This window comes from Engystomops pustulosus, chromosome 9 (genome assembly GCF_040894005.1).
Source record: "Engystomops pustulosus chromosome 9, aEngPut4.maternal, whole genome shotgun sequence".
Lineage (NCBI taxonomy): Eukaryota > Metazoa > Chordata > Amphibia > Anura > Leptodactylidae > Engystomops > Engystomops pustulosus.
Genome location: NC_092419.1, coordinates 69,012,891 through 69,022,177, shown reverse-complemented (window position 1 = coordinate 69,022,177; position 9,287 = coordinate 69,012,891). Strand labels below are relative to the sequence as shown.

General features: G+C 45.7%; 38 pseudogenes; all 38 read right to left on the bottom strand.

The window, feature by feature from the left end:
* Positions 1-16: 16 nt before the first annotated feature.
* On the bottom strand, positions 17-135 carry LOC140094432 (5S ribosomal RNA; annotated as a pseudogene).
* A 70-nt stretch (positions 136-205) lies between these two features.
* Positions 206-324, bottom strand: LOC140095506 (5S ribosomal RNA; annotated as a pseudogene).
* A 70-nt stretch (positions 325-394) lies between these two features.
* LOC140091419 (5S ribosomal RNA) lies at positions 395-513 on the bottom strand (annotated as a pseudogene).
* A 70-nt stretch (positions 514-583) lies between these two features.
* Positions 584-702, bottom strand: LOC140101655 (5S ribosomal RNA; annotated as a pseudogene).
* A 70-nt stretch (positions 703-772) lies between these two features.
* On the bottom strand, positions 773-891 carry LOC140093085 (5S ribosomal RNA; annotated as a pseudogene).
* A 251-nt stretch (positions 892-1,142) lies between these two features.
* On the bottom strand, positions 1,143-1,261 carry LOC140101654 (5S ribosomal RNA; annotated as a pseudogene).
* Positions 1,262-1,331: 70 nt separating this feature from the next.
* Positions 1,332-1,450, bottom strand: LOC140101653 (5S ribosomal RNA; annotated as a pseudogene).
* A 70-nt stretch (positions 1,451-1,520) lies between these two features.
* Positions 1,521-1,639, bottom strand: LOC140101652 (5S ribosomal RNA; annotated as a pseudogene).
* Positions 1,640-1,898: 259 nt separating this feature from the next.
* On the bottom strand, positions 1,899-2,017 carry LOC140090351 (5S ribosomal RNA; annotated as a pseudogene).
* A 70-nt stretch (positions 2,018-2,087) lies between these two features.
* Positions 2,088-2,206, bottom strand: LOC140081260 (5S ribosomal RNA; annotated as a pseudogene).
* A 70-nt stretch (positions 2,207-2,276) lies between these two features.
* On the bottom strand, positions 2,277-2,395 carry LOC140086744 (5S ribosomal RNA; annotated as a pseudogene).
* A 70-nt stretch (positions 2,396-2,465) lies between these two features.
* LOC140086146 (5S ribosomal RNA) lies at positions 2,466-2,584 on the bottom strand (annotated as a pseudogene).
* Positions 2,585-2,654: 70 nt separating this feature from the next.
* On the bottom strand, positions 2,655-2,773 carry LOC140081259 (5S ribosomal RNA; annotated as a pseudogene).
* Positions 2,774-2,843: 70 nt separating this feature from the next.
* LOC140086692 (5S ribosomal RNA) lies at positions 2,844-2,962 on the bottom strand (annotated as a pseudogene).
* Positions 2,963-3,032: 70 nt separating this feature from the next.
* On the bottom strand, positions 3,033-3,151 carry LOC140089372 (5S ribosomal RNA; annotated as a pseudogene).
* Positions 3,152-3,221: 70 nt separating this feature from the next.
* On the bottom strand, positions 3,222-3,340 carry LOC140081258 (5S ribosomal RNA; annotated as a pseudogene).
* Positions 3,341-3,410: 70 nt separating this feature from the next.
* LOC140101651 (5S ribosomal RNA) lies at positions 3,411-3,529 on the bottom strand (annotated as a pseudogene).
* Positions 3,530-3,599: 70 nt separating this feature from the next.
* On the bottom strand, positions 3,600-3,718 carry LOC140092153 (5S ribosomal RNA; annotated as a pseudogene).
* Positions 3,719-3,969: 251 nt separating this feature from the next.
* Positions 3,970-4,088, bottom strand: LOC140082118 (5S ribosomal RNA; annotated as a pseudogene).
* Positions 4,089-4,158: 70 nt separating this feature from the next.
* On the bottom strand, positions 4,159-4,277 carry LOC140094198 (5S ribosomal RNA; annotated as a pseudogene).
* A 259-nt stretch (positions 4,278-4,536) lies between these two features.
* Positions 4,537-4,655, bottom strand: LOC140086101 (5S ribosomal RNA; annotated as a pseudogene).
* A 70-nt stretch (positions 4,656-4,725) lies between these two features.
* On the bottom strand, positions 4,726-4,844 carry LOC140101650 (5S ribosomal RNA; annotated as a pseudogene).
* Positions 4,845-4,914: 70 nt separating this feature from the next.
* LOC140079006 (5S ribosomal RNA) lies at positions 4,915-5,033 on the bottom strand (annotated as a pseudogene).
* Positions 5,034-5,103: 70 nt separating this feature from the next.
* LOC140101648 (5S ribosomal RNA) lies at positions 5,104-5,222 on the bottom strand (annotated as a pseudogene).
* Positions 5,223-5,292: 70 nt separating this feature from the next.
* Positions 5,293-5,411, bottom strand: LOC140086449 (5S ribosomal RNA; annotated as a pseudogene).
* A 251-nt stretch (positions 5,412-5,662) lies between these two features.
* LOC140078319 (5S ribosomal RNA) lies at positions 5,663-5,781 on the bottom strand (annotated as a pseudogene).
* Positions 5,782-6,221: 440 nt separating this feature from the next.
* LOC140084881 (5S ribosomal RNA) lies at positions 6,222-6,340 on the bottom strand (annotated as a pseudogene).
* A 259-nt stretch (positions 6,341-6,599) lies between these two features.
* On the bottom strand, positions 6,600-6,718 carry LOC140083505 (5S ribosomal RNA; annotated as a pseudogene).
* Positions 6,719-6,788: 70 nt separating this feature from the next.
* On the bottom strand, positions 6,789-6,907 carry LOC140101647 (5S ribosomal RNA; annotated as a pseudogene).
* A 259-nt stretch (positions 6,908-7,166) lies between these two features.
* Positions 7,167-7,285, bottom strand: LOC140083504 (5S ribosomal RNA; annotated as a pseudogene).
* A 70-nt stretch (positions 7,286-7,355) lies between these two features.
* Positions 7,356-7,474, bottom strand: LOC140095792 (5S ribosomal RNA; annotated as a pseudogene).
* A 70-nt stretch (positions 7,475-7,544) lies between these two features.
* On the bottom strand, positions 7,545-7,663 carry LOC140101645 (5S ribosomal RNA; annotated as a pseudogene).
* Positions 7,664-7,733: 70 nt separating this feature from the next.
* On the bottom strand, positions 7,734-7,852 carry LOC140078995 (5S ribosomal RNA; annotated as a pseudogene).
* A 70-nt stretch (positions 7,853-7,922) lies between these two features.
* LOC140095647 (5S ribosomal RNA) lies at positions 7,923-8,041 on the bottom strand (annotated as a pseudogene).
* A 70-nt stretch (positions 8,042-8,111) lies between these two features.
* LOC140092969 (5S ribosomal RNA) lies at positions 8,112-8,230 on the bottom strand (annotated as a pseudogene).
* Positions 8,231-8,300: 70 nt separating this feature from the next.
* Positions 8,301-8,419, bottom strand: LOC140101644 (5S ribosomal RNA; annotated as a pseudogene).
* A 448-nt stretch (positions 8,420-8,867) lies between these two features.
* On the bottom strand, positions 8,868-8,986 carry LOC140085347 (5S ribosomal RNA; annotated as a pseudogene).
* A 70-nt stretch (positions 8,987-9,056) lies between these two features.
* Positions 9,057-9,175, bottom strand: LOC140093872 (5S ribosomal RNA; annotated as a pseudogene).
* Between the last annotated feature and the right edge of the window lie 112 nt (positions 9,176-9,287).

Sequence of the window (9,287 nt, the reverse complement as noted above, 5' to 3'; positions counted from 1 at the left end):
TTTTCAGGTTCAAAAAGGTCAACAGAACTTGGGATTACCAGCCAGTCTCCCATGCTGGTACTTGCCAAGCCTTAAGCTGCATTGCTGCTGCGATCTGACGAGAGCAGGCACATTCAGCTTAGAATGGCCGTTGACAGCAGCTGTTCAATTTGAACCTTCTTTTACTATCTCATAGAGAAACTAACACAATTTTCAGGTTCAAAAAGGTTAACGGAACTTGGGATTCCCAGCCAGTCTCCCATGCTGGTACTTGCCAAGCCTTAAGCTGCATTGCTGCTGCAATCTGACGAGAGCAGGCACATTCAGCTTAGAATGGCCGTTGACAGCAGCTGTTCAATTTGAACCATCTTTTACTATCTCATAGAGAAACTAACACAATTTTCAGGTTCAAAAAGGTCAACGGAACTTGGGATTCCCAGCCAGTCTCCCATGCTGTTACTTGCCAAGCCTTAAGCTGCATTGCTGCTGCGATCTGACGAGAGCAGGCACATTCAGCTTAGAATGGCCGTTGACAGCAGCTGTTCAGTTTGAACCTTCTTTTACTATCTCATAGAGAAACTAACACAATTTTCAGGTTCAAAAAGGTCAACGGAACTTGGGATTCCCAGCCAGTCTCCCATGCTGGTACTTGCCAAGCCTTAAGCTGCATTGCTGCTGCGATCTGACGAGAGCAGGCACATTCAGCTTAGAATGGCCGTTGACAGCAGCTGTTCAATTTGAACCTTCTTTTACTATCTCATAGAGAAACTAACACAATTTTCAGGTTCAAAAAGGTCAACGGAACTTGGGATTCCCAGCCAGTCTCCCATGCTGGTACTTGCCAAGCCTTAAGCTGCATTGCTGCTGCGATCTGATGAGAGCAGGCACATTCAGCTTAGAATGGCCGTTGACAGCAGCTGTTCAATTTGAACCTTCTTTTACTATCTCATAGAGAAACTAACACAATTTTCAGGTTCAAAAAGGTCAACGGAACTTGGGATTCCCAGCCAGTCTCCCATGCTGGTACTTGCCAAGCCTTAAGCTGCTGCGATCTGACAAGAGCAGGCACATTCAGCTTAGAATGGCCGTTGACAGCAGCTGTTCAATTTGAACCTTCTTTTACTATCTCATAGAGAAACTAACACAATTTTCAGGTTCAAAAAGGTCAACGGAACTTGGGATTCCCAGCCAGTCTCCCATGCTGGTACTTGCCAAGCCTTAAGCTGCATTGCTGCTGCGATCTGACGAGAGCAGGCACATTCAGCTTAGAATGGCCGTTGACAGCAGCTGTTCAATTTGAACCTTCTTTTACTATCTCATAGAGAAACTAACACAATTTTCAGGTTCAAAAAGGTCAACGGAACTTGGGATTCCCAGCCAGTCTCCCATGCTGGTACTTGCCAAGCCTTAAGCTGCATTGCTGCTGCGATCTGACGAGAGCAGGCACATTCAGCTTAGAATGGCCGTTGACAGCAGCTGTTCAATTTGAACCTTCTTTTACTATCTCATAGAGAAACTAACACAATTTTCAGGTTCAAAAAGGTCAACGGAACTTGGGATTCCCAGCCAGTCTCCCATGCTGGTACTTGCCAAGCCTTAAGCTGCATTGCTGCTGCGATCTGACGAGAGCAGGCACATTCAGCTTAGAATGGCCGTTGACAGCAGCTGTTCAGTTTGAACCTTCTTTTACTATCTCATAGAGAAACTAACACAATTTTCAGGTTCAAAAAGGTCAACGGAACTTGGGATTCGCAGCCAGTCTCCCATGCTGGTACTTGCCAAGCCTTAAGCCGCATCGCTGCTGTGATCCGACAAGAGCACGCACATTCAGCTTAGAATGGCCGTTGACAACAGCTGTTCAATTTGAACCTTCTTTTACTATCTCATAGAGAAACTAACACAATTTTCAGGTTCAAAAAGGTCAACGAAACTTGGGATTCCCAGCCAGTCTCCCATGCTGGTACATGCCAAGCCTTAAGCTGCATTGCTGCTGCGATCTGACGAGAGCAGGCACATTCAGCTTAGAATGGCCGTTGACAGCAGCTGTTCAATTTGAACCTTCTTTTACCATCTTTGACAGAGAAACTAACAATTTTCAGGTTCAAAAAGGTCAACAGAACTTGGGATTCCCAGCCAGTCTCCCATGCTGGTACTTGCCAAGCCTTAAGCTGCATTGCTGCTGCGATCTGACGAGAGCAGGCACATTCAGCTTAGAATGGCCGTTGACAGCAGCTGTTCAATTTGAACCTTCTTTTACCATCTTTGACAGAGAAACTAACAATTTTCAGGTTCAAAAAGGTCAACAGAACTTGGGATTCCCAGCCAGTCTCCCATGCTGGTACTGGCCAAGCCTTAAGCTGCATTGCTGCTGCGATCTGACGAGAGCAAGCACATTCAGCTTAGAATGGCCGTTGACAGCAGCTGTTCAATTTGAACCTTCTTTTACTATCTCATAGAGAAACTAACACAATTTTCAGGTTCAAAAAGGTCAACGGAACTTGGGATTCTCAGCCAGTCTCCCATGCTGGTACTTGCCAAGCCTTAAGCTGCATTGCTGCTGCGATCTGACGAGAGCAGGCACATTCAGCTTAGAATGGCCGTTGACAGCAGCTGTTCAGTTTGAACCTTCTTTTACTATCTCATAGAGAAACTAACACAATTTTCAGGTTCAAAAAGGTCAACAGAACTTGGGATTCCCAGCCAGTCTCCCATGCTGGTACTTGCCAAGCCTTAAGCTGCATTGCTGCTGCGATCTGACGAGAGCAGGCACATTCAGCTTAGAATGGCCGTTGACAGCAGCTGTTCAATTTGAACCTTCTTTTACTATCTCATAGAGAAACTAACACAATTTTCAGGTTCAAAAAGGTTAACGGAACTTGGGATTCCCAGCCAGTCTCCCATGCTGGTACTTGCCAAGCCTTAAGCTGCATTGCTGCTGCGATCTGACGAGAGCAGGCACATTCAGCTTAGAATGGCCGTTGACAACAGCTGTTCAATTTGAACCTTCTTTTACCATCTTTGACAGAGAAACTAACAATTTTCAGGTTCAAAAAGGTCAACAGAACTTGGGATTCCCAGCCAGTCTCCCATGCTGGTACTTGCCAAGCCTTAATCTGCATTGCTGCTGCGATCTGACGAGAGCAGGCACATTCAGCTTAGAATGGCCGTTGACAGCAGCTGTTCAATTTGAACCTTCTTTTACTATCTCATAGAAAAACTAACACAATTTTCAGGTTCAAAAAGGTCAACAGAACTTGGGATTCCCAGCCAGTCTCCCATGCTGGTACTTGCCAAGCCTTAAGCTGCATTGCTGCTGCGATCTGACGAGAGCAGGCACATTCAGCTTAGAATGGCCGTTGACAGCAGCTGTTCAATTTGAACCTTCTTTTACTATCTCATAGAGAAACTAACACAATTTTCAGGTTCAAAAAGGTCAACGGAACTTGGGATTCCCAGCCAGTCTCCCATGCTGGTACTTGCCAAGCCTTAAGCTGCATTGCTGCTGCGATCTGACGAGAGCAGGCACATTCAGCTTAGAATGGCCGTTGACAGCAGCTGTTCAGTTTGAACCTTCTTTTACTATCTCATAGAGAAACTAACACAATTTTCAGGTTCAAAAAGGTCAACGGAAGTTGGGATTCCCAGCCAGTCTCCCATGCTGGTACTTGCCAAGCCTTAAGCTGCATTGCTGCTGCGATCTGATGAGAGCAGGCACATTCAGCTTAGAATGGCCGTTGACAGCAGCTGTTCAATTTGAACCTTCTTTTACTATCTCATAGAGAAACTAACACAATTTTCAGGTTCAAAAAGGTCAACGGAACTTGGGATTCCCAGCCAGTCTCCCATGCTGGTACTTGCCAAGCCTTAAGCTGCTGCGATCTGACAAGAGCAGGCACATTCAGCTTAGAATGGCCGTTGACAGCAGCTGTTCAATTTGAACCTTCTTTTACTATCTCATAGAGAAACTAACAAAATTTTCAGGTTCAAAAAAGTCAACAGAACTTGGGATTCCCAGCCAGTCTCCCATGCTGGTACTTGCCAAGCCTTAAGCTGCATTGCTGCTGCGATCTGACGAGAGCAGGCACATTCAGCTTAGAATGGCCGTTGACAGCAGCTGTTCAGTTTGAACCTTCTTTTACTATCTCATAGAGAAACTAACACAATTTTCAGGTTCAAAAAGGTCAACGGAACTTAGGATTCACAGCCAGTCTCCCATGCTGGTACTTGCCAAGCCTTAAGCTGCATTGCTGCTGCGATCTGACGAGAGCAGGCACATTCAGCTTAGAATGGCCGTTGACAGCAGCTGTTCAATTTGAACCTTCTTTTACCATCTTTGACAGAGAAACTAACAATTTTCAGGTTCAAAAAGGTCAACAGAACTTGGGATTGCCAGCCAGTCTCCCATGCTGGTACTTGCCAAGCCTTAAGCTGCATTGCTGCTGCGATCTGATGAGAGCAAGCACGTTCAGTTTAGAATGGCCGTTGACAGCAGCTGTTCAATTTGAACCTTCTTTTACTATCTCATAGAGAAACTAACACAATTTTCAGGTTCAAAAAGGTCAACGGAACTTGGGATTCTCAGCCAGTCTCCCATGCTGGTACTTGCCAAGCCTTAAGCTGCATTGCTGCTGCGATCTGACGAGAGCAGGCACATTCAGCTTAGAATGGCCGTTGACAGCAGCTGTTCAATTTGAACCTTCTTTTACTATCTCATAGAGAAACTAACACAATTTTCAGGTTCAAAAAGGTCAACGGAACTTGGGATTCCCAGCCAGTCTCCCATGCTGGTACTTGCCAAGCCTTAAGCTGCATTGCTGCTGCGATCTGACGAGAGCAGGCACATTCAGCTTAGAATGGCCGTTGACAGCAGCTGTTCAGTTTGAACCTTCTTTTACTATCTCATAGAGAAACTAACACAATTTTCAGGTTCAAAAAGGTCAACGGAACTTGGTATTCCCAGCCAGTCTCCCATGCTGGTACTTGCCAAGCCTTAAGCTGCATTGCTGCTGCGATCTGACGAGAGCAGGCACATTCAGCTTAGAATGGCCGTTGACAGCAGCTGTTCAGTTTGAACCTTCTTTTACTATCTCATAGAGAAACTAACACAATTTTCAGGTTCAAAAAGGTCAACGGAACTTGGGATTCCCAGCCAGTCTCCCATGCTGGTACTTGCCAAGCCTTAAGCTGCATTGCTGCTGCGATCTGACGAGAGCAGGCACATTCAGCTTAGAATGGCCGTTGACAGCAGCTGTTCAATTTGAACCTTCTTTTACTATCTCATAGAGAAACTAACACAATTTTCAGGTTCAAAAAGGTCAACGGAACTTGGGATTCCCAGCCAGTCTCCCATGCTGGTACTTGCCAAGCCTTAAGCTGCATTGCTGCTGCGATCTAATGAGAGCAGGCACATTCAGCTTAGAATGGCCGTTGACAGCAGCTGTTCAATTTGAACCTTCTTTTACTATCTCATAGAGAAACTAACACAATTTTCAGGTTCAAAAAGGTCAACGGAACTTGGGATTCCCAGCCAGTCTCCCATGCTGGTACTTGCCAAGCCTTAAGCTGCTGCGATCTGACAAGAGCAGGCACATTCAGCTTAGAATGGCCGTTGACAGCAGCTGTTCAATTTGAACCTTCTTTTACTATCTCATAGAGAAACTAACACAATTTTCAGGTTCAAAAAGGTCAACAGAACTTGGGATTCCCAGCCAGTCTCCCATGCTAGTACTTGCCAAGCCTTAAGCTGCATTGCTGCTGCGATCTGACGAGAGCAGGCACATTCAGCTTAGAATGGCCGTTGACAGCAGCTGTTCAGTTTGAACCTTCTTTTACTATCTCATAGAGAAACTAACACAATTTTCAGGTTCAAAAAGGTCAACGGAACTTGGGATTCACAGCCAGTCTCCCATGCTGGTACTTGCCAAGCCTTAAGCCGCATCGCTGCTGTGATCCGACAAGAGCACGCACATTCAGCTTAGAATGGCCGTTGACAGCAGCTGTTCAATTTGAACCTTCTTTTACTATCTCATAGAGAAATTAACACAATTTTCAGGTTCAAAAAGGTCAACGGAACTTGGGATTCCCAGCCAGTCTCCCATGCTGGTACTTGCCAAGCCTTAAGCTGCTGCGATCTGACAAGAGCAGGCACATTCAGCTTAGAATGGCCGTTGACAGCAGCTGTTCAATTTGAACCTTCTTTTACCATCTTTGACAGAGAAACTAACAATTTTCAGGTTCAAAAAGGTCAACGGAACTTGGGATTCCCAGCCAGTCTCCCATGCTGGTACTTGCCAAGCCTTAAGCTGCATTGCTTCTGCGATCTGACGAGAGCAGGCACATTCAGCTTAGAATGGCCGTTGACAGCAGCTGTTCAGTTTGAACCTTCTTTTACTATCTCATAGAGAAACTAACACAATTTTCAGGTTCAAAAAGGTCAACGGAACTTGGGATTCGCAGCCAGTCTCCCATGCTGGTACTTGCCAAGCCTTAAGCCGCATCGCTGCTGTGATCCGACAAGAGCACGCACATTCAGCTTAGAATGGCCGTTGACAACAGCTGTTCAATTTGAACCTTCTTTTACTATCTCATAGAGAAACTAACGCAATTTTCAGGTTCAAAAAGGTCAACGAAACTTGGGATTCCCAGCCAGTCTCCCATGCTGGTACTTGCCAAGCCTTAAGCTGCATTGCTGCTGCGATCTGACGAGAGCAGGCACATTCAGCTTAGAATGGCCGTTGACAGCAGCTGTTCAGTTTGAACCTTCTTTTACTATCTCATAGAGAAACTAACACAATTTTCAGGTTCAAAAAGGTCAACGGAACTTGGGATTCCCAGCCAGTCTCCCATGCTGGTACTTGCCAAGCCTTAAGCTGCATTGCTGCTGCGATCTGACGAGAGCAGGCACATTCAGCTTAGAATGGCCGTTGACAGCAGCTGTTCAGTTTGAACCTTCTTTTACTATCTCATAGAGAAACTAACACAATTTTCAGGTTCAAAAAGGTCAACGGAACTTGGGATTCGCAGCCAGTCTCCCATGCTGGTACTTGCCAAGCCTTAAGCCGCATCGCTGCTGTGATCCGACAAGAGCACGCACATTCAGCTTAGAATGGCCGTTGACAACAGCTGTTCAATTTGAACCTTCTTTTACTATCTCATAGAGAAACTAACGCAATTTTCAGGTTCAAAAAGGTCAACGAAACTTGGGATTCCCAGCCAGTCTCCCATGCTGGTACTTGCCAAGCCTTAAGCTGCATTGCTGCTGCGATCTGACGAGAGCAGGCACATTCAGCTTAGAATGGCCGTTGACAGCAGCTGTTCAATTTGAACCTTCTTTTACCATCTTTGACAGCGAAACTAACAATTTTCAGGTTCAAAAAGGTCAACAGAACTTGGGATTCCCAGCCAGTCTCCCATGCTGGTACTTGCCAAGCCTTAAGCTTCATTGCTGCTGCGATCTGACGAGAGCAAGCACATTCAGCTTAGAATGGCCGTTGACAGCAGCTGTTCAATTTGAACCTTCTTTTACTATCTCATAGAGAAACTAACACAATTTTCAGGTTCAAAAAGGTCAACGGAACTTGGGATTCCCAGCCAGTCTCCCATGCTGGTACTTGCCAAGCCTTAAGCTGCATTGCTGCTGCGATCTGACGAGAGCAGGCACATTCAGCTTAGAATGGCCGTTGACAGCAGCTGTTCAGTTTGAACCTTCTTTTACTATCTCATAGAGAAACTAACACAATTTTCAGGTTCAAAAAGGTCAACGGAACTTGGTATTCCCAGCCAGTCTCCCATGCTGGTACTTGCCAAGCCTTAAGCTGCATTGCTGCTGCGATCTGACGAGAGCAGGCACATTCAGCTTAGAATGGCCGTTGACAGCAGCTGTTCAATTTGAACCTTCTTTTACTATCTCATAGAGAAACTAACACAATTTTCAGGTTCAAAAAGGTTAACGGAACTTGGGATTCCCAGCCAGTCTCCCATGCTGGTACTTGCCAAGCCTTAAGCTGCATTGCTGCTGCGATCTGACGAGAGCACGCACATTCAGCTTAGAATGGCCGTTGACAGCAGCTGTTCAATTTGAACCTTCTTTTACTATCTCATAGAGAAACTAACACAATGTTCAGGTTCAAAAAGGTCAACAGAACTTGGGATTCCCAGCCAGTCTCCCATGCTGTTACTTGCCAAGCCTTAAGCTGCATTGCTGCTGCGATCTGACGAGAGCAGGCACATTCAGCTTAGAATGGCCGTTGACAGCAGCTGTTCAGTTTGAACCTTCTTTTACTATCTCATAGAGAAACTAACACAATTTTCAGGTTCAAAAAGGTCAACGGAACTTGGGATTCCCAGCCAGTCTCCCATGCTGGTACTTGCCAAGCCTTAAGCTGCATTGCTGCTGCGATCTGACGAGAGCAGGCACATTCAGCTTAGAATGGCCGTTGACAGCAGCTGTTCAATTTGAACCTTCTTTTACCATCTTTGACAGAGAAACTAACAATTTTCAGGTTCAAAAAGGTCAACAGAACTTGGGATTCGCAGCCAGTCTCCCATGCTGGTACTTGCCAAGCCTTAAGCCGCATCGCTGCTGTGATCCGACAAGAGCACGCACATTCAGCTTAGAATGGCCGTTGACAGCAGCTGTTCAATTTGAACCTTCTTTTACTATCTCATAGAGAAACTAACACAATTTTCAGGTTCAAAAAGGTCAACGAAACTTGGGATTCCCAGCCAGTCTCCCATGCTGGTACTTGCCAAGCCTTTAGCTGCATTGCTGCTGCAATCTGACGAGAGCAGGCACATTCAGCTTAGAATGGCCCTTGACAGCAGCTGTTCAATTTGAACCTTCTTTTACCATCTTTGACAGAGAAACTAACAATTTTCAGGTTCAAAAAGGTCAACAGAACTTGGGATTCCCAGCCAGTCTCCCATGCTGGTACTTGCCAAGCCTTAAGCTGCATTGCTGCTGCGATCTGACGAGAGCAAGCACATTCAGCTTAGAATGGCCGTTGACAGCAGCTGTTCAATTTGAACCTTCTTTTACTATCTCATAGAGAAACTAACACAATTTTCAGGTTCAAAAAGGTCAACGGAACTTAGGATTCTCAGCCAGTCTCCCATGCTGGTACTTGCCAAGCCTTAAGCTGCATTGCTGCTGCGATCTGACGAGAGCAGGCACATTCAGCTTAGAATGGCCGTTGACAGCAGCTGTTCAGTTTGAACCTTCTTTTACTATCTCATAGAGAAACTAACACAATTTTCAGGTTCAAAAAGGTCAACGGAACTTGGTATTCCCAGCCAGTCTCCCATGCTGG